This window comes from Eptesicus fuscus, chromosome 13 (assembly GCF_027574615.1).
Source record: "Eptesicus fuscus isolate TK198812 chromosome 13, DD_ASM_mEF_20220401, whole genome shotgun sequence".
NCBI classification, from domain to species: Eukaryota; Metazoa; Chordata; class Mammalia; order Chiroptera; family Vespertilionidae; genus Eptesicus; species Eptesicus fuscus.
Window position 1 is genome coordinate 53,836,505 of NC_072485.1, and position 19,026 is coordinate 53,855,530.

Here is a 19,026-nt window from a genome sequence, read left to right on the forward strand (position 1 = left end):
TGTGTTGTAGTAATATTTCAAAGAACTATTAGCTACAGTATTTTAAATGTTGGTATTTTTAAAAGTGCTTTGTGGAATATTAATCTAAATTTTAGAATTTGACTATTTCATTTTGGAAAGTAAATTTAAGTTAGTTTTGATTTGTTAAAGGTCACACATATCAGAGAAAATTAAGTACTACTTCCTTGTAAAACATTATTTTTCATTCCCCAGGTCGTACAGCAGATGGAACAAAAAAAAATCATAACAAGAAATTTCTCCATCAGGGCCTGGTGGAGAATTGAAGTTTGAGCCACGTATGTAATTTTATTTGCTTATTTGTTTAAGGAAATAAATTGAAATCCACATTTATTGCAAGTATAATGTCAAATTATTAATATCTTTGTTATTTTTCTATATATGTGTGGAACTATAGCACCTTACATTACAGAAGGCCTATAAAATTTTTATGCATCTGTGTATTTTAAAAACTATATAATTTGTAGGCATATTTATGGTGAAGTGATTTATTTTAACATTATTTATCATTCTTTCTAATCATTTATTGATATTATCAGAGAACATGTTTTTAATTTTAATTTTTTTTCTTAACTATAGCCTCCATTCTGACACAGTTTTGGTTTTACAACATTTGGTAGGGTAAGGGTAAGCGTTGCTCAGCCAGAGAATCCATTCCCATAAAACATTCAGGTAAAGAAGACAAGTTATTTGCATAAACCTGTCTAAACATTCCAAGGCTCATAATCGCATCAGTCCTTTCCTTGGGAGGACAACCTTTATGTTCTCTCAGTCTAATTGTAGTTCACACCAGCGCTTCACCAGTGGATTTTGGTACCACAGTTTGTGGAGCTCCCATGTCACTGAGTCCAGAAATTTCTCTTCTCTACCTCCTGACCATTTTACCCACTCTGGTGTAAAGAGTGGTTGAGTCAAAGGATCCTGGTTCTTTTGTCAGCTTTCATCTTTTTAAAAAAACATTTTTTATTGTTGATAATATTACGGATATCTCCCATTTCCCCACTTCCCCAGCCCCTACCCACCCCTCAAGGTCTTCACTACCCTATTGCCCGTGTCCATGGGCTATGTCAGCCTTCATCTTGATTCATCTCCTTAACCATTGCTCAAAGCCATGGCAAGTCAGATTTCTCGTTATAATCTTTGAATCTTGGCTTTCAAAGTGTTCCAAACCAGGATAAATAAAGCGGACTTGTTTGGGGCTCTTTAATCCTGGGGAGTCAATAGGAGGTTCTTTTGGCGTGCACCACCTTGGGTAGTGCTGTATTAAAGCCTTTGTCAATCCCCCTCATTGTCCATTTTATTCACATCTAACCATCGAGGGTGTGGGTGTTCATATGCTGGGCCAGGGCCACTGTGGTTGGGGTCCCAGCATTGGCTCCTTCTTTGGGGGGCTCAGTAGCATGGATTCTAGGCAGCTCCATCAGATGAGATTGGCATAGGCAAAGACTGAGGGAGTCCTTAGTGGCAATATTAGGTGTTGGGTTTGGCTCAGTGGATACAGCTTCTGCCTGGGGACTGAAGCGTCCTGGGTTCAATAGATTGCGGGCTCATCTCCTGTGTGGCGTGTGCACAAGGCAACCGATTAATGATTCTCTCTCATCGTTGATGTTTTTTATCTCTCTCCTCCCTTTCTCTTCCTCTCTGGAATCAATAAAAATATATTAAAGAAAAAAAAAAAAGCTTAAGTGTCTCTGACAGCCACGAGCGCTGCTTGGGTTCCCGGTGATGAAAGCTGCTGGGGTCTTCTCCTTTTCCTCCAAAGGGAGAGGTCACAGCTGAGGCCATCCCTTTTGGCAGCAAGCTCTGCGGGACTGGGGGACAGGATGACAAAGGTCAAATGCTGCCTGTGCTTGTCTATGTGGCCATCTTTGACTTCTGTGCTCCACTGGGCTGCTGTAGCTCCGGCGTGTCTCCCCAACTCTCTCGGAGCTATTTTCATCAGTGAGCGGCAGTTACCTAACCATTGCTTTTTTGGCGGCGGTACAAGTGCTGGGACCTCCGAGTCCACAATCTTGCTGACGTCATGCTCTTAAATGTTTTTTGTGTGTGTGCGTGTGTGTGTGTGTGTGTGTGTGTGTGTGTGTGTGTGTGTGTATGGGTAAGAAATAAAGATGTTCCTTTTGGGACAGGAATTTTACATAGTATTGACTGTAGTTGGAGAGCTTTCATGGTGCTAGGCTAACTTGGGACAGGCTAGGACCAAGGAAAACTAGTTGGCTTTTGTTTCTTCCAGAGGCACCGATGACTGTCCTTGACTCAGGAGACTAAGAGGATGGAACTTTCAGGCGATGATAAAAGGTAGAGGGATTTCTTCTTATAGAAAAAGATAAGTGACTGGTCTGTTTAAACATTTAAGAGCTTGATGTCAGCAAGATTGTGGACTGGGAGGTCCCACCACTTGTACCGCCGCCAGAAAAACAGAGGCACCAGCCCCTCCAGAGTGCTGGATACCAGAAGTCTTAGGTGGTTCCTGGTCATAGGCATTCACAATGCTGTACTCATGGTGTTTGTGAACTAATGGGTAAGGGGGTTTCTGCCTCCTTCGCTGAAATTATTTGGTTTGGAGCTTCTAATGCCAGGCTTGGCAAGTTTGTAGCTACTGCTTCTTCCTTTTTGCTGTGCTAGTTCTTCTTCTTTTTCTTTAATATATATTTCATTGATTTCAGAGAGGAAGGGAGAGGGAGAGATAGAAACATCAATGATGGGAGAGAATCATTGATAAGCTGCCTCCTGCTCTGTTTGTTACTTTTTAAATAAATTGCTCTCACTTACTCATGAAGATAGATATTCTTTTATGGGTGCTTATCATCCCCTCTCTCTATAAAAGTCTCTTTGATACTCACAATTATTCTCCTGAGAAGACCATGTACTGGTATTTCCTGTTTCTTGGTAACTTCTTCCTACTTTCAGCACCTTAAGTGCTAGAAATTCTTCTACTGAATAGTTTTTTTGATACTACTTGAGGTCATTTTTCACTCACACTTTTGCTTTATACTCTATCGTTTAAGATCAGATTTGCTACATATAACCAAAAACCAGAGATAACAGTGGTTTAAACTAAGTAGGAGTTTTTCCCTTTTATATAAATCTGTAGGCAGGTGGTGTCCAGGTTCCTATCTTTTTGCTCTACTATCCTCACTACATTGCTTTTATCCTCAAGCTGCTTCATCCTTACTATCCAAGATTGCTTTTGGAGGCAGCTGGGAAGGGCAAGAAAAGGATCTTTCTCCACTTGAGGAGCTTTCTCAGCTCCCTTGAAGCAATTTTCCTGGAGAACCACACAGCATTTGAACTTACATCTCATTGGCCCAAACTGAGTTACATGGCCATCTAGCTGCTAGGGAAACTGAGACATCTTTGTGGCAATGTGACCAGCTAAAAGTTAAGATACTTGTCCTAGCTGGTTTGGCTCAGTGGATAGAGTGTCAGCCTGAGGACCAAAGGGTCCAGGGTTCGATTCCAGTCAAAGGCATGTACCTCAGTTGCAGTCTCCTCCCTGGCCCGTGCCCTGGTCAGGGCTCCTGCAAGAGGCAACCAATCGATGTGTTTCTCTCACATCGATGTTTCCATCTGTCTTTCCCTCTCTTTCCCACTCTCCCTAAACATCAATGGAAAAATATCCTTGGATGAGGATTAACCAAAATAAATAAATAAATGAATAAATAAATAAATATTGGGATACTTTAATTAAGGAAGGTGGGAAGAGGTAATATTTGTTAGGCAACTTTTTAAAAAAATGTATTTTTTTTATTTATTTCAGAGAAGAAGGGAGAGGGAGAGAGATAGAAACATCAATGATGAAAGAGAATCATTGATTGACTGCCTCCTGCATGTCCCTCACTGGGGATTGAGCCTGCAACCTGGGCATATGGCCTGACTGGGAATCGAACAGTGAGTGACCTCCTGGTTCATAGGTTGATGCTAAACTACTGAGCCAGCCGGGTTGGTAAGCAACTTTTAATTTTAATCCAGACAGCCTTCTTGGCTACCTAAATATATATGTACACTCTTCTAAAACATAGGAAACACCCACCTCAAAAGGAAACCATCAAAATCCCACCCATTATTGCATATAGCTCAAAGACCATGATATCGCTGGCCATCCAGAAACTAAAAATCAAGGTGTCTGCCCCATGGGTACCATATGCATAAAGGTGGGATAGTTACAGGATAACTGCATACAATCAATCTTTTTGAAAAAGGGGAAAATGGGAAACATAGCAGTCACTGATCCATAGCAAGGTCTCTCTGCTCTGTCCATAAACATATTCCTTGGTTTTCCCATCAGGCAAGTGCTGATTCACCTTTCTGGGAGTAACTCCCTTGTCTAATGTCCTCAGGGGCTCTTGGTGTTGCCCTCTAGGAAGTCTTTATTGTCCATTACTTTTTAGGTTCACACCAGAAAGGATGCGTTTCTTGGAGGCTGGATAGTCTTAGCACTTTGTTTCCTATTATTTTGGGTTTGGCGGCTTGGGGATTATTTAGATAGTTACAGGCTATTGCAGGCCAGGTTTAGGGTTTTTATTTATTTAGTTTCTTTTTTTGTTTGTTTGTTTGTTTTTTTTTTACAAAACAATTCCCTAAAAAGTTAGTAAGTTTCTGGTCTGTTTTCTTTAATTATTATCATCATGAGTAACCAGAAAGATCTTGTCAAGGCATAGTTTTTATCAAAGAACCCATCTTTACTTGCCTGTTTCTGTGTTCTTTCTTTCCCCTGGGTCTTAAATGAATGGCTTGGATGGATGACAACAGAATTCATCTGACTGTTTTTCTCAGGATGGCTCCCATTACTTGGCAGAAAATTTCCAAGGGAAGATTCTTGAAAAAGGTTAAAGAAATTTTAACAGCTTTCTCAGAACCTTTACTTATGGAGTGTGGTAGTAGTTGACTTTTTCAATTCTTCAAGGCTCCAGATTTGGGACTTTAGTCACTTTTTTTAATTTTTTATTTTTGTAGACAGAGAACAATTTCCTCAGCAAAGCGATATATACCTTTCCATCTCTGCAGACTTGTAAACCTTAGCCCAAGTGGTATTTGTCTTGTAGGATTTTGCCGAAAGAGGCAGAGGCAGCCCCGCAGGCTAGCATTCTCAAGTTCCACCACACTTTCTTTGAAACCCTTACTTCGGTTGGCATGAGGCCTCATGGCCTAAGGCCCTACCTCTTCAACTCAGCCCACTTCATATTTAAGATCCTTTCACTTGTTGCACCTTGCTTCTAGCTATCAGATTCTGTAGAGGTCAATATTCATGGCTGTAGGTCATGGACTCTTCTTGAGCTATTAAACTGAATGGGATTGATCACGGGAGATAGATAGCTCACTGAAATTTTGAGAGGGCTGAAGAAACAGAACCTGGGCTGAGCTTGTAGGAACCACATCACCAGAGAGGACTGCCAAAGAAGCTGCTGCTTTGGAATAATGAAGAAGCTGCCTGCCACATTGGGAAGCTGCCTGCTGGATTAGAAAGACATGAACAGTTGCCAGCTCCAGAATCACACCACTGCTGCCACGCTTTGTGTTGGCAAACTCGGCTACAAGTGGAAGTCTCAAGTGAGTGCATCTGATTGTTGGACCAATCATACCTGGAACCCTAGCTGCAAGGGAGGCTGGGAAATAATAGTGTTTAACTTTCCTACCTCTGTAGTACAGGAATGCATGTTTAAACTTTTTAAGTGAACTAATCCACTGTAACACCTCATAATTTCACATTGTTTCTCTTAACATTAATACTTTTTAAACTCCTAGTTTTCATTTTACACGTTTTTAACTAATTATTGCATATTCCTCCAAATATACTTCAGACTTTTTTTTTTCTTAAATCATGGATCCCAAAATTAAGTATAGCAATCTAGAAATGTTCTGCTTATATTCAGCTTTAAAACCCCGACAAAAATCACTCAACAGAGTAATGCTATGGTTTGTTAGGGATGGAGAAGAATTTTTATCTCTATGGTGAAAATTGTAGGAAACATTAAAAAATGGTCTGGAATATCTTTTTATTTATTATTGTATCTATGCCCAGAAATTGTGATAAGATGAGTTTTCCAAGGATAAACTCTTTTAGATGATTTAACCACAGTCCACCTTTTAGGTGGTGGACTGTGGTTAAATCAAAAGGTAATTGGAGGAGAACTTAGAGAAATATCTTAAAATGCTTTTATGCATGAATAAATAATGGTTGGATATTAATATAGACATGCCTCTTAGTTTCCAGCAAATTATCTATACTAATAAAAGGGTAATATGCTAATTAGACCAAACATCTTCTGGACATCCTTCTGGACGTCCTTCCGGACAAAGCCATGGTGGCAGGGCCAAGGCAGAGGCAGTTAGGGGCATTGGGCAGGCAGGCAGAGTGGATAGGGGAGATCAGGCAGGCAGGCCGAGTGGTTAGGGGTGATCAGGCAGACAGGCAGAGTGGTTGGGGTGATCAGCCAGGCAGGCAGGTGAGCGGTTAGGAGCCAGCGGTCCCAGATGGGTAATTCAGCATTGCAAGGGCAGGGGAGAAGTCATTTGAAGGGCCTGGTAATAAGTTCCATGAAGCTGGTGGGTTTGAAACTGTAAGAGAGCTGACAATGGTGCTATAACTTTTCTACATCCATCAAAGCTTCCTCCAGCAATTAGGGAGGTGCATTAGAAATACAACATTGGAAAAGTCATTATAGAAGTAGGAAAATGGGAGAGTATAGAGAAAAGAAAGAATTTAATTAAAACTCAGATCATCCTGGCAAACATAAGGAAGAAACAGTAAATGATGCTACTTCAGAGATTGCTCAATTTATGTCCTGGTCTAGTCCAAAAAAAAAAAAAAAAATTCCCCTTTGTTAACTACTGTGAAATACAAAATATCTGCTGGGGTACACAATGTATTTTAAAACTATTATTATTTAAGGAGGATATAAAAAAGCTAATGACTTGGACAAGGGCTACACATCAGAGTTTCTGTCGAAGGGAATGAGTCAAGAGTCAGGGTCTCTCCTCATGCGTTACAAATTTTCTTCATGGTTAAAACTACTCTCCACAGTGCTCAGAAAGCACTAGAGGAGTGACTGCCTGCTTGTCTAACTAGTTTTTAAAAAGCTAACATTTCTGCAAATTTAGTTTTGTTTAGGCCAAGATCAACCTTGAATCTCAATGAAATATACTATGAATATTGAAGAGAGTGAAAATACATACACAGGGTCTGTTGTATTACTAATTAAGATGTAGATGTGGCTTTTTAAAAATAGCATTAATTTCCAAAACATTTCTATAAAGGATTAAAAAAAGGCTAAGAATTTTGCTTTAAGGACAACCTTTAGAAGCCAGTTAATGCCCAGAGGGACTGTTTCATTCTTTTGTGATGGCTCTGGTGACTTCCGGATGGTTCTACCCGCACCTCTCTATCCAGTTTCAGGGCCTAAGAGTTGAAGCTGAAATACTGATGGCTGAAATAGTGTAGCCACAGTGGACAAAGAAGCCCCTTATCAGTGAAGGTGTTTCTTTCTCTGAAGCTGTTAGTCCAGCATCCATTAGCATACATGAAGGTCATAATAAGCCCTTGTGACTTTCAAAGCATCTGTCTATGTACCAATTAACAGAGACTCTCATGGAAATATATTTTTGAATGAACACATGTGTGTTTGTATGTAAGCTTGTGCCTAAAGTAGGTCTGGAGGGAAACCATTAGTTATGTCATGTCTTCTGAAAAACTTATCTTCTGGAATTTAAACATGAAAAACACCTTTTTAAATTATTGGTTTTTCTTTTCATGAAGGAAACTAGTGCTACTTAATCTATATTTTATCAATATTTATTATGGTTATAAAAACCATTTAATAATGATGATTTATACATTCTATTTTAAAGTTAGGATTTTATTTGGGGGGAATTTAAAAAATTTTTTTATTTAAATGTTGAATTAAAGATTTAACCTTTTATAAGTATGTGGTCCAAAATGTTCTGTTAATTTTAAACATTGGAAAGAAATTTTATTAGTCTTATGTGTACTTAATTTTTCTTGGCTTATTTAGATAATTGGACTGTTTTTTAAACTATAAAGAAATAATTGGATTTTAATTGATAATCAGAAAGACACAGAGACTTTATATAAGTTTATTATATTTTAGTTCATTTATTTACTATGTGTTATGAAACTTCTTTCAGTGCAATATTTGTTGGAATATTGTTGCTAAGGTCATTTGTATAAGTTCATTTTTAATTATAGTAAATGTAAAATCAGAACAATATGTAATATTTGTTGTAATTTTTTTGGGCAAAAAGACAAATTTGACAATATTGAAAGAATGGATTGTTTACAAAAAAATAACATTTCAGAGTCATAGTCTTGGGGCCTTTCTTTCTCCTAAACACCATGGGTCCCCGCAGAGACTTGCAACCAGGGGAGCAGCAGGCAGCAGCAGCTCCTTCCAGGCTTCCCCCAGAACCGGTATCCAAGGCCCCTTTTCTCTGACTGTCCAGTGAGCGAAGCAGTCCCACCTTGGCTCACTTCTTTCCTATAATCTTTCTAGAGAGCCAAAGCAGAGCACTGCCTAGGCTCTCTCCTGTTGCTTCTCCTACCCTGAGTCCTTCCTTTGTTCCACTGTCCCAGTGTTAATAAAAATATTCTCAGAATCACCTGGACTCAAGAAGGCAATGATAAGCCGGAAGCAAATTCCAACTCTGCTCCTGGGATACGTCAAAGGGCCCTAACAGGCTCTCTTCCCTGCACCCCTCCCTTCCATCCCCCCTCTACCCTTCACCCCCCTAACCCCCCCACTTTCCCCCGCCTCAGGCACTCCACCAGGTCCAAGGCCCTCTGTCTGTTCACGCACTCCACCAGGTCCAAGGCCCTCTGTCTCTAGGAGACTCGCTGTAGGCTGTGACAACGTGAGCAACAAAGAAGGATTGGGAGGGTTCAGGAAAAGGAAGCATGACAATTTTCCCTACAACCACAGGATAGAAGGGTAGGATGTTAATGCATTGTCACCTGTGATGGTGGCCTTCACATCACTTCAGCAGGAACTTGATGCAAGACATAACAAATATGAGAGACTTGTGAAACTTAGTTGGGATGTAACTGTAGAAAGTAAAGGATAATTTTTCTGCTCCATAGGATAACAAGTGTTCCTGATATGGAGGAAATATTGACTGAGTCAGAAATTAAATTAGATGGTGTCAGACAAAAGATACTGCAGGTGGCCCAGGAGCTCTTGGGAGAAGAGATGCATTAATTCCATAGAGCCCATTACCACAGGACTTATGACAGGACTTCAGAAATATGTGGAGGCCGTCTCTTTTCAACACTTAATTATACACCATCACTTATCAGTATGGATGAAATTAATAAACAACTGGTATTTACAACAGGAGATAATTATGTTAAACCTCTCTGTAATCAAAGATAAAGATACGTAATTTAAATATAATCCTATTATAATTTTGTTTTGAGTTACTATTACTGGGGGTGAGGGGGATCCTTTAAGGAACTGCATTCAGTAACAACCCCACAGTATAGCAATATGGATAAAATTTTAAATCCAGCAAAGAATGCTATTTAAGATTACTTTAATGTATTTTGCCTGAATAACAAAATAATACCTCAACTTCCAATTAAAAATATAAACCTAGCCCTCTCATCTCTCACTCACTTCTAACTAGACCTTCTTTTAAAGGCAACTATCGATTACATGGTTAGATTGGATTCGAATTAACCCACAAACCCAAATGAGCCAAAAGCCCAGTGATGTGTAAAACCCAGGAGGCACCCTGCGAGGCTGACCTGGGAAACCCCTTCCTCCGCTCTCATTTTATGAAACCATGTGATCACCTCTGGAGATGAAAACTTTTGCCTGGGAACGTAGAACCAGGATCCCTGGAGGAACAAGAGTAAAAGAGCACTACATCGTGCTCCACAGCAAATACTGAGGTTATGAAAACAGAATCTATTTGTTGAAAGAAGAGGACATTACTAACAATAGAAACATAAAACTCAGGAAGAAAGACTAAGAAGCACATGGATAGGCCTTAGCAGTTTTGATGCCATCTGCAAGTCTTCTGCTTTGTGTAGGACTTCGGTATAGGTAGTTTCGATGCAATTATTAGGCATGATATTCACCAGAGCAGACTCAGTCTCTTTCCCTACCAAATATCTGAATACAGGATAAGCGTTCTAACATTGCCACCACCGGCTTGAACTTCAGGCTCTCAAGTGTTGGATGCAGAGTAAATGTGATTTGCAAGTAAAATGTGATTTCCCAATTCTTTAATGTGTGGACGTGAAGTTGTGAGACATCCACCTTCCAGCTCTTCCCTGTTTCTGTGGTTTCACAGTGCTGGGCTCTGCATACCCATTTGGCCATTTTAACCCAATTTTGGAAACCAAGAAGTTTAGCCTGGTTTTAGACCCTGGTATGCCATCTCTCCCAGGGTACAGAGATTACAATAATCCAAATGGCAATTTTCGATGTTTTGAAGCATGTGGCCTCAGCTGGGTGAGGGCTCAGCCGGGTTAGGGTCATGTGAGGGCTCAGCCGGTTGGGGTCATGAGGGCTCAGCCAGGTTAGGGTCATGAGAGGTCAGCTGGGTTAGGGTCATGTGAGGGCTCAGTCGGGTTAGGGTCCATGAGGGCTCAGCTAGGTTAGGGTCATGAGGGCTCAGCCAGGTTAGGGTCATGAGGGTCAGCCGAGTTAGGGTCACGTGAGGGCTCAGTCGGGTTAGGGTCATGAGGGCTCAGCCAGGTTAGGGTCATGAGGGCTCAGCCGGGTTAGGGTCATGCAGGGTCTACTAATCTTGATTGAGATATTTAAGAGATGACAAAAATAAATTTAAATATTGAAGTATATTTACATTGTATGTAACCAACAAACAAAATTATATACATATTTTTTCTTTCACATATTGGACACTGTAACTGCTGTGGTCCTGGCAAACCAGTAAACATGTAAACCCAAACTAGAAGTGCCATAAAATAAACTCCTTAAACAGGAAGTTCATGAGACTTTGGAAAGGTGATATCATGTGGTTGTTTCCTTCTTTTTTCCTTCTCTTTCTTTTTCTTGATGTTTCATCTTTTGTCCTTTCTTTCTTTTCTCCTTTTATTCCTTTTTCTGTCCTCTCTCTTAACTTTTCTGTTGGTAGAATCCTCAGTACCTGAATCTGTCTCGCTTCCAGCAGACGAAGAAGAGGGAAACACACAGTCATCTGAAGAAAAAGATGTTGATCTATGTTGGGATTGGTGATGTTTCTGGTTTTGCTCTCTCCCTCTCTCTGCATCTTCCCCCCCTGCCCCCCCCTCCCCGGTTGTTTGTGATTGTCTTCATGCTGGTCCTGCATCTTCAGGACTTGTGCGTGGGCACTTCTTTTTAAAAAAATTTTTTTTAAATTAATTTCAGAGAGGAAGGGAGAGGAAGAGGGAGATAGAAACATCAATGATGAGGGGGAATCATTGATTGGCTGCCTCCTGCACACCCCCTACTGGGGACTGAGCCCGAAACCTGGGCATGTACCCTTGACTGGAATCGAACCCTGGACCCTTGAGTCCCGCATGCAGGCTGACGCTCTATACACTGAGCTAAACTGACTAGGGCACTCTTATTCATGTCTACAAAACCTGCCTGCCTTGGTGAAAACTGTAGGGGAAAAGGCCTTCCAGGGTGGGCTCAGGCCGGGGGAGGGTGCCGAGGAACCAGGGCGGGGAGCGCCGGGCACCGCTGCTAGGCAGCCGGACCGCCGGACCACGGGGCACTCTCTAGTTACATTGCCATTTGCCTACAGAAATTAGTTGTAAGTTATTTCGGATGTGAAACCTGACCTCACACATTTCCTTTGGTTCTATGAGGATTTTTAAGTCCAGTTGCCGCCCCTAACGTCACGGCAGCCAGGGCTACCCGCCCACAATCCTTCCCTGCCTGATGGGAGAGGTTGCTGGGTGGCATTGCCCAGCCGCTCCCAGGCGGAGCTCAACGCTGATAGGTTGAGCTGATGATATGATGCAAGGGTGCCCGGCCTCCTCCGTCTCCAACCACTAGGATGAGGGTCTGGGAAGTTGCCAGGTGGATTCCTTAAGAGGCTGCCTTTGGGGCAGGACCACTCCGCCGGGACACTGGTGCTTCAGAGGCTGAGACCCTGAAGCTGCAGGTGTGTGTGTGGGATCACTCGTGGGGAAGTGCAAGGTTCCGAGCTGGAGACCCCGAGCCTGCATTGCTTGGCGGGGATGTGCAAGGTTCCGAGGCAGAGACCCCGAGGGATCGCTGGGTGGGGATGCGGGAGCTTCCAAGGTTGAGAACTGAGGCTGGGGGTCGGGGGTGGGCGGGGAGAGGGGATCGCCTGGCAGGACGGGGTAACTTCCCAGGCTGAGGGGGAGAGGGGATGCTCTGCTGGGACATGGGAGCTTCCGAGGCTGAGACCCGGAGGCTGCCGCTGGGAGGGGATCAGTCCAAGGCAGTGGTCGGCAAACTCATTAGTCAACAGAGCCAAATATCAACAGTACGATTGAAATTTCTTTTGAGAGCCGAAAACTGACTTCTGCGCATGGGCCCTGAAGTTTCAATCGCACTGTACGTGCACGCGGCACGTAGCTCCGGGAGCAGTTTGCCAACCACTGGTCCAAGGGGAGGCGGGGCAGTGGGGACGCCGGAGCTCCCGAGGCTGCAGCTTCTGAGGCTGCGTGCTGGGGTAAATCATAAATCAGGTTGAAGGAGGGGCAGAAAGATGTAGAAGGCGCAAAGAAGCCACTCTTGTACCAAGAAAGTGAGCGCCCTAAGACGCGGGTTTGCGGACTGCGCCTTCCGACCGAGGACTTTCCTTTTTAGAAAGAAACGGCCACGGCCTCCAATGCAGACCAGGGCCGGCGAGCTGGTCCTCCTCAGCCATGACTGTCACCCGGACGGCGGCGGCAGGCCGCACATTGCGGTGCTTCCTGCGGCCGCTTCCTGTCCTGTGGTTCTGTGTCTTCCCCGCAGGTAAGGTGGGGTGGGGCGCGGGAGTGGTTGTGGCCAGGCACTCTCCCTGTTCATCTCCTTCGGGGATCCCCCCTGCCGTCCTCAGCCACCTGTACCTTAACAGTCCCCAGCTCTAAGCTCTCCTTTGTGGAATTGTAGGAATCAATTAAACGGATTTGAAAATTTCTAAGAAATTGCAAGAGACCAGAACAATCAAAAACAATATTGAAAAGGAAGAACAAAGTGGGGGGATCTTATGAGAATTAAGGGGGGGCCATGAACTAAGGGCCTCTGTACAAGAGATACCTCCGTACCCCCCCGCCAAAGGAGTTTGTTTTTTATAAAGGGTCAGGTAGAGTGCCTGCTACATAGTAAGCTCTTTTTAAAAAAATATGTATTTTTAATGATTTCAGAGAGGAAGGGGGCGAGGGGGAGAGAGAAATATTAATGACGACTCATTGATCAGATGCCTGCTGCACGCCCCCTACTGGGGACCGGGTGGGGCAAGGAATTCGTTTTTAATTACAAGGTAGTGTCTTGGAGAGTACAAGGCCTAAGTTTTTTCCAAGGTTCTCCCATAACTGAATTTTCTTATTTCCACAGATTTCTTGATAGTGGAGATGGAAGGGAAGAATCAAACTGTGTTGCTGAATGACAATGTCACCATCTCCTGCAAGGTCCCTGTTTCCACACCCCTGAACACCGATATTATGGGTGTTATCTGGTATCTGAAGCACCAGGAGCATGAAACAGAGCACAAGGTGTTTGAAATGTATGGAAACCATCAACAGGCGTTCAGACCCGGGGCCAGCGTGTCTCGAGCGGGGCTAGAGAAGGGGGACGTCTCACTGCACCTTCCTGGAGTCCAGCTGAGGGACGCAGGAGAGTACCGATGTAAGGTGGTGGTCACCCCCGAGCAGGCCCAGGAAACAGTCTTTCTAAATGTTTTGGGTGAGTGCCTGAGGCAGTGTCCTGCGCTTCCCATGGTGATGGGGCTTGGGGTAGAGATGTGGGTCAGTGAAGTAGAGCAGAAGTTTGGGCATGGGCCTTGGAGTTGGATAGACACGGGTTTAAGTTCTGGGCTTCCCTGGACGTCTGGACAACTTAGAGCAAGTTATTAATCACGCTGAACCTCAGTGTCCTTTTCTGTAAACAGATGTACTAGTACCCCTGTAAAGACCCTGTCTCCAGCCCTAGTCGGTTTGGCTCAGTGGATAGAGCGTGGGCCTACAGAGCAAAGGGTCCGGAGTTTAAAAAAAGACCCTGTCTCCAAATACAGTCACAATCTAAGACAGTGGTTCTCAACCTTCTTAATGCCATGACCCTTTAATACAGTTCCTCATGTTGTGGTGACCCCCAACCATAAAATTATTTTCGTTGCTACTTCACAACTGTAATTTTGCTACTGTTATGAATCGTAATGTAAATATCTGTGTTTCTGATGGTCTTAGGCGACCCTGCTAGCAGTTCTCAACCTGTGAGACCAAGTAGGGTGTCACCACAACATGAGGAACTGTATTAAAAGAGGGTCACGGCATTAGGAAGGTTAAGAACCACTGGTCTAAGAGAATGGGCTTAGGGCTTCAACACATGAATTTGGAGGTCGGGCCATAATGCATCCTACAAAGGGGGCAATGTCTCTGAGCCTTCAAAATTGTACTTAAAACATTGAATGTTTTGTACATATTAATTAGGGAGATGGGAAAGTGTATTAGGATTCATTTCCTCCGTAACTGACAGAAAGCCTAAAAAGATTTTAAAAAAATTAATAGACTTTAGTTTTTAGAACAGTTTTAGATTTACAGAAAAAATTGCGAAGATAGTGGTTTCTTTATGACTCCTGCCTGTGCACATATTACTTTCCATATTATTAACCTCTTGCATTAGTATAGTATATTTGTTATAATTAATGAAACAATATTGATACATTTTTATTAATTAATGTCCATAGTTCATTCAGATAACCTTAATTTTGACCTAATATCCCTGATAATTTTTCTTGTTCTAAAGGCTACTTTGAAAATCATAGAGCCATTCCAGTTTTCATTAGATTAGGGTTAGTATGGTATATAAATCCCTTTACTTTTTGTTATTGTTGTTGTTAATTCTCACCTGAGGATATTTTTTCCATTGATTTCCTTTTTAAAAAAACAAAATTAGAGTTTTTATTATCAAGACAGTGTGGTATTGACCTAAGGATATGCATAGGTCACTGGGACAGAATGTGGTGTGGAGGGGAAGCAGTCTATCATCTGATATTAAATCTCATTCTCTGAGTGGCCTGAGCCCCTAGGCTATGACCTTCAGAAGTGTGCCTGGGTGAGAAAGGAAGGTTATAGAGGGCTGAAGAGCTAATCATCATTCTCCTGGGTGAGCCAGGGCTCTGGCAAAGTCTTCCCACTTGAGAGCATTCTTTGTTATGGAGAACGCACTGGGTATATTTTTAAATGGTTACTTTTCCTCTCCCTTCTCCCCCAAACAGGCGGGAATTTTTCTTGGCACTGCAAGAACCTGAGGGGGGTGGCGGGGAAGGGGGTTCCTGGAGGTAAAACCCAGAAAAACCTCCTAAGACTGGCCTCCAGCTAACCCACCTTCATCCTTGAGCCATTTGTCAGCTATAACTCCAGCACCTTCTGCTCATGGTAATATGATTTTGACTGTGGTTCTTTCAATCTGCTTGTCTCTTTAGCTTTCAGGGTTGTGGTTGGTCCTGTCACCTCAGTTCTCTGATGGATCTAAGAAAAGTTGTTGATTTGCAGTTTGTTCAGTTCAGCTTTTATTCCTATTACTAGAGGCCTGGTGCATGAAATTCGTGCACGGGTGTGTGTGTGTGTGTGTGCGTGTGTGTGTGTCCCTCAGCCCAGCCTGCACCCTCTCCAATCTGGGACCCCTTGAGGGATGTGTGACTGCCCGTTTAGGCCCGATCTTAGTGGGATTGGGCCTAAACCGGCAGTCAGATACCCCTTTCACAATCCAGGACTGCTGGCTCCCAACTGCTCACCTGCCTGCCTGCCTGATTGCCCCTAACCACTCCCCTACCAGCCTGATCGACGCCTAACTGCTCCCCTGCCAGCCTGATTGCCCCTAACTGCTCTCCCCTGCTGGCCCGGTCACCCCCAACTGCCCTCTCCTGCTAGCCTGGTCATCCCTGATTGCCCTCCGCTGCCAGCCTGGTTGCCTCCAACTGCCGTCCCCTGCAGGCCTGGTATTCCCCCCCCCCCCCCCCCGTCAACTTGCCTCCCCTGCAGGCCTGTTCACTCCTAACTGCCCTTCCCTGCAGGTCTGGTCACTCCTAACTGCCCTCCCCTGCAGGCCTGATCTCCCCCAACTGCCCTCCCCTGCTGGCCTGATTGCCTACAACTGCCCTCCCCTGAGGGCCATCTTGTGGCGACCATCTTGTGTCCACATGGGGGCACCCATCTTTTATTGATTTTAGAGAGGAAGGAAGAGGGATAGAGATAGAAACATCAATGATGAGAAGAATCATTGATTGGCTGCCTCCTGCACACCCCCTATTGGGGATTGAGCCTACAACCCAGACATGTGCCCTTGGCTGGAATTGAACCTGGGACCCTTCAGTCCGCAAGCCAACGCTCTATCCGCTGAGCCAAACCGGCTGGGGGGTACCCATCGTTGACCACATGGGGGCGGCCATCTTGTGTGTTGGAGTGATGGTCAATTTGCATATTAATGCTTTATTATATAGGAGGAGGATAGGAGTGATGACTTCTAGTTCTTTACATGCCAGAGAGGAAACCAGAAGTCAACAAGGGCTTTTATTAATTTTAATTAAATTAATTAAATGTTTAGAGGATGCATACCTCTCCGAGATTGGGTGATAAATCACCCAATCTCGGAGAGGTATGCATCCTCTAAACGTTTCCCTTACTCTTCACCTTGAGGGGGTATAACGTAACACCCAGGTTCCTAGTTAGTCCAGGCCAAGATGGGGGCTAATGGAGAAGGAGAGAAAGCTTGGTTTGGCCTACTTCAGCCCCAGAGTCAGCAGTCCAGACTAGGTCCCTACGCCAGGGTGGATGGCCTAATAGGTGGAGAGTGGTGACAAGAGTCCTCAGGGTTGCTGTTAACTTATGGCCCCTTAGGGAGCTGGGAGGTCTATATGACCTGGAATAGGAAGCCTGTCAGCTACGAGGAGAAAGGTGATAGGATTCTGTCCATGCCCCCTGAGGATAGGGGTCTATCAGGGGCCAGAGACCCAACCCTACCAGCAACTCTTCTGGCCAGGCTCCAGGGCCACTGCAAACTGTTGGCTGGTAGAGGTCAAATCAGGAGTTCTGTGCCCAAGCTGGGGAGTCCATAGTAGGGAGTCCTGCAAATGCCAAGGCCTTTCCCCAGGCACACTAGATCCTGAGCTTAAGATAATACAGCTCACTACAGATCTCCCCCTGCTGGTGGGGTGGGGTTAATTGAGCTCATATCTTGGTTTCCATGGTCATGGCTCTGGTCCTGGGTGGGGATGACCCTGCAGGTCAAATGCGTCTACCTAGAGCTGAGAAGGGTTAGGGAGGCAGGGGCTGAATGGTTTTGCCAGATGGGGCCTCGGGTGGCCCTGGAGGGAGAGAGGAATTGTTTTTGGAAGCAAGGGCCAGGGATGTGTACGAGTGTGGTGTGTGTAGAATATGTGTGGCACAAGGGAGATAAGGAATTGAAATATGCGTTTTGTGTATAATCTCTCATATAAAAGGCCCATGGCCGTCATACCATAATGCTGTCACAACCAAATGAGCAGCGGCTTGGGGCGGTGGGGGTGGAGACAGGGGGGCGGGGCATGATCTACTGGCGGTGAAGGGTGGGCCAGCCAGCTGAGGCAAGCAGAAGCCAGCTACCTGCGCATGACTTTGTGTGCACTGGGCCTCTAGTATAATGAAAGAGATTTGTGTTGGGGACTTGTGGCTGCTATAATAAATTGCCACAGACTGGGTGGCTTATAATCAACAGCTTTATTTCTCACAGTTCTGGAGGCTGGAAGTCTGAGATCCGTGTGCCAGCATGGCTGGGTGAGGGCTTCCTTCTGGGTCACAGATTCCTTGTGTCCTCACTTGGTGGTGGGGATGAGGGACTCTCTAGGGCCTCTTATATAAGGGCACTAATTATTCACGAGGGCTCCTCCCTTACGACCTAATGATATCCCCAAAGCTCCACCTCCTAATACCATCACATTGGGTATTAGGATTTCAGCATATGAATTTTGGGGGGACACAGCTAGTCAATATATAGCAGTGTATAGTGATGTAAGATGGTGTAGTGTGGAAGCTTTGGACATGTGCACGGCATACATATGTGGTAGGTGGTGTTCCATATTGCCCTGTATTTCTGGAAAGTGCTAAACACACTATTTGATGTGTGGAGGTGTATGTGATAGGAATAACAAGAAGTGTGGCAGAGGATTGGTGATCATATCTATGACAGGGAAATGACACACCACCACAGATATCTTAGCAGTGGTCGTGTGGTCACTTTGGCCCCTGCCCGTAGGTTTCCTTTTAACGTTTGCCTCCTCTTTCTGCAGGATCTGAGATGGGATATGCCTGGGGGACTACTGATACTTATATTACTACTGTTGGTTGTATTATACCAGCAATCATGGGACTGATTTACTGTTTCAAAAAAAGGTAAGAGTGATGCCAAAGCAAAGTGTAGCCCTGTGTTTTGGACTTGGCTCTGGGAGTTCAGGGGCCTTTGCCAGTGGGTGATATTTGAGAGTTCTCAGGATCGATGCCAGAGGAATCTGAGTGTGGTGTGTGTGTGTGGTGTGTGGCTTTTTCTGATGCTGTGTCAGGGAAGAGCGTTCTCATTAGATCCATCTGTGGTAGCTGCCTCTCTGGGGAGCTGCACTGTAAGGCCCCTCTGCCTCTTCCTGACATGCAGTCTCACTGTGAACCAGACCTCACTGTATTCATTCAGGCCAGGCCTCCGAACTGTGTATGGGCTGCAATGTTGTTCTCACACATAGAACCACAGCTCAGAGAGGGGAATTCCTTCCCCAGGTGCTCACATTTTGTTAACAGCTTAAAGGGATAGCTTACAACCAGATTTCACCATTAAATCAAGAATTTCTAGCCCTCAT

At 44.2% G+C, this 19,026-nt stretch overlaps 1 protein-coding gene and 1 pseudogene across 1 annotated transcript in view; both read left to right on the plus strand.

Moving 5' to 3' along the window:
* The window catches only part of LOC129151316 (natural cytotoxicity triggering receptor 3 ligand 1-like), a 27,739-nt gene extending 27,394 nt beyond the window's left edge, over positions 1-345 (plus strand). Inside the window, exon 6 of the mRNA XM_054725687.1 lies at positions 214-345. The gene's annotated coding sequence lies outside the window, so the exon portion shown is untranslated. The remainder of the gene's footprint in view (positions 1-213) is intronic.
* The window catches only part of LOC129151317 (translin-associated protein X-like), a 13,548-nt pseudogene extending 4,144 nt beyond the window's left edge, over positions 1-9,404 (plus strand).
* The last annotated feature ends 9,622 nt before the right edge of the window (positions 9,405-19,026 follow it).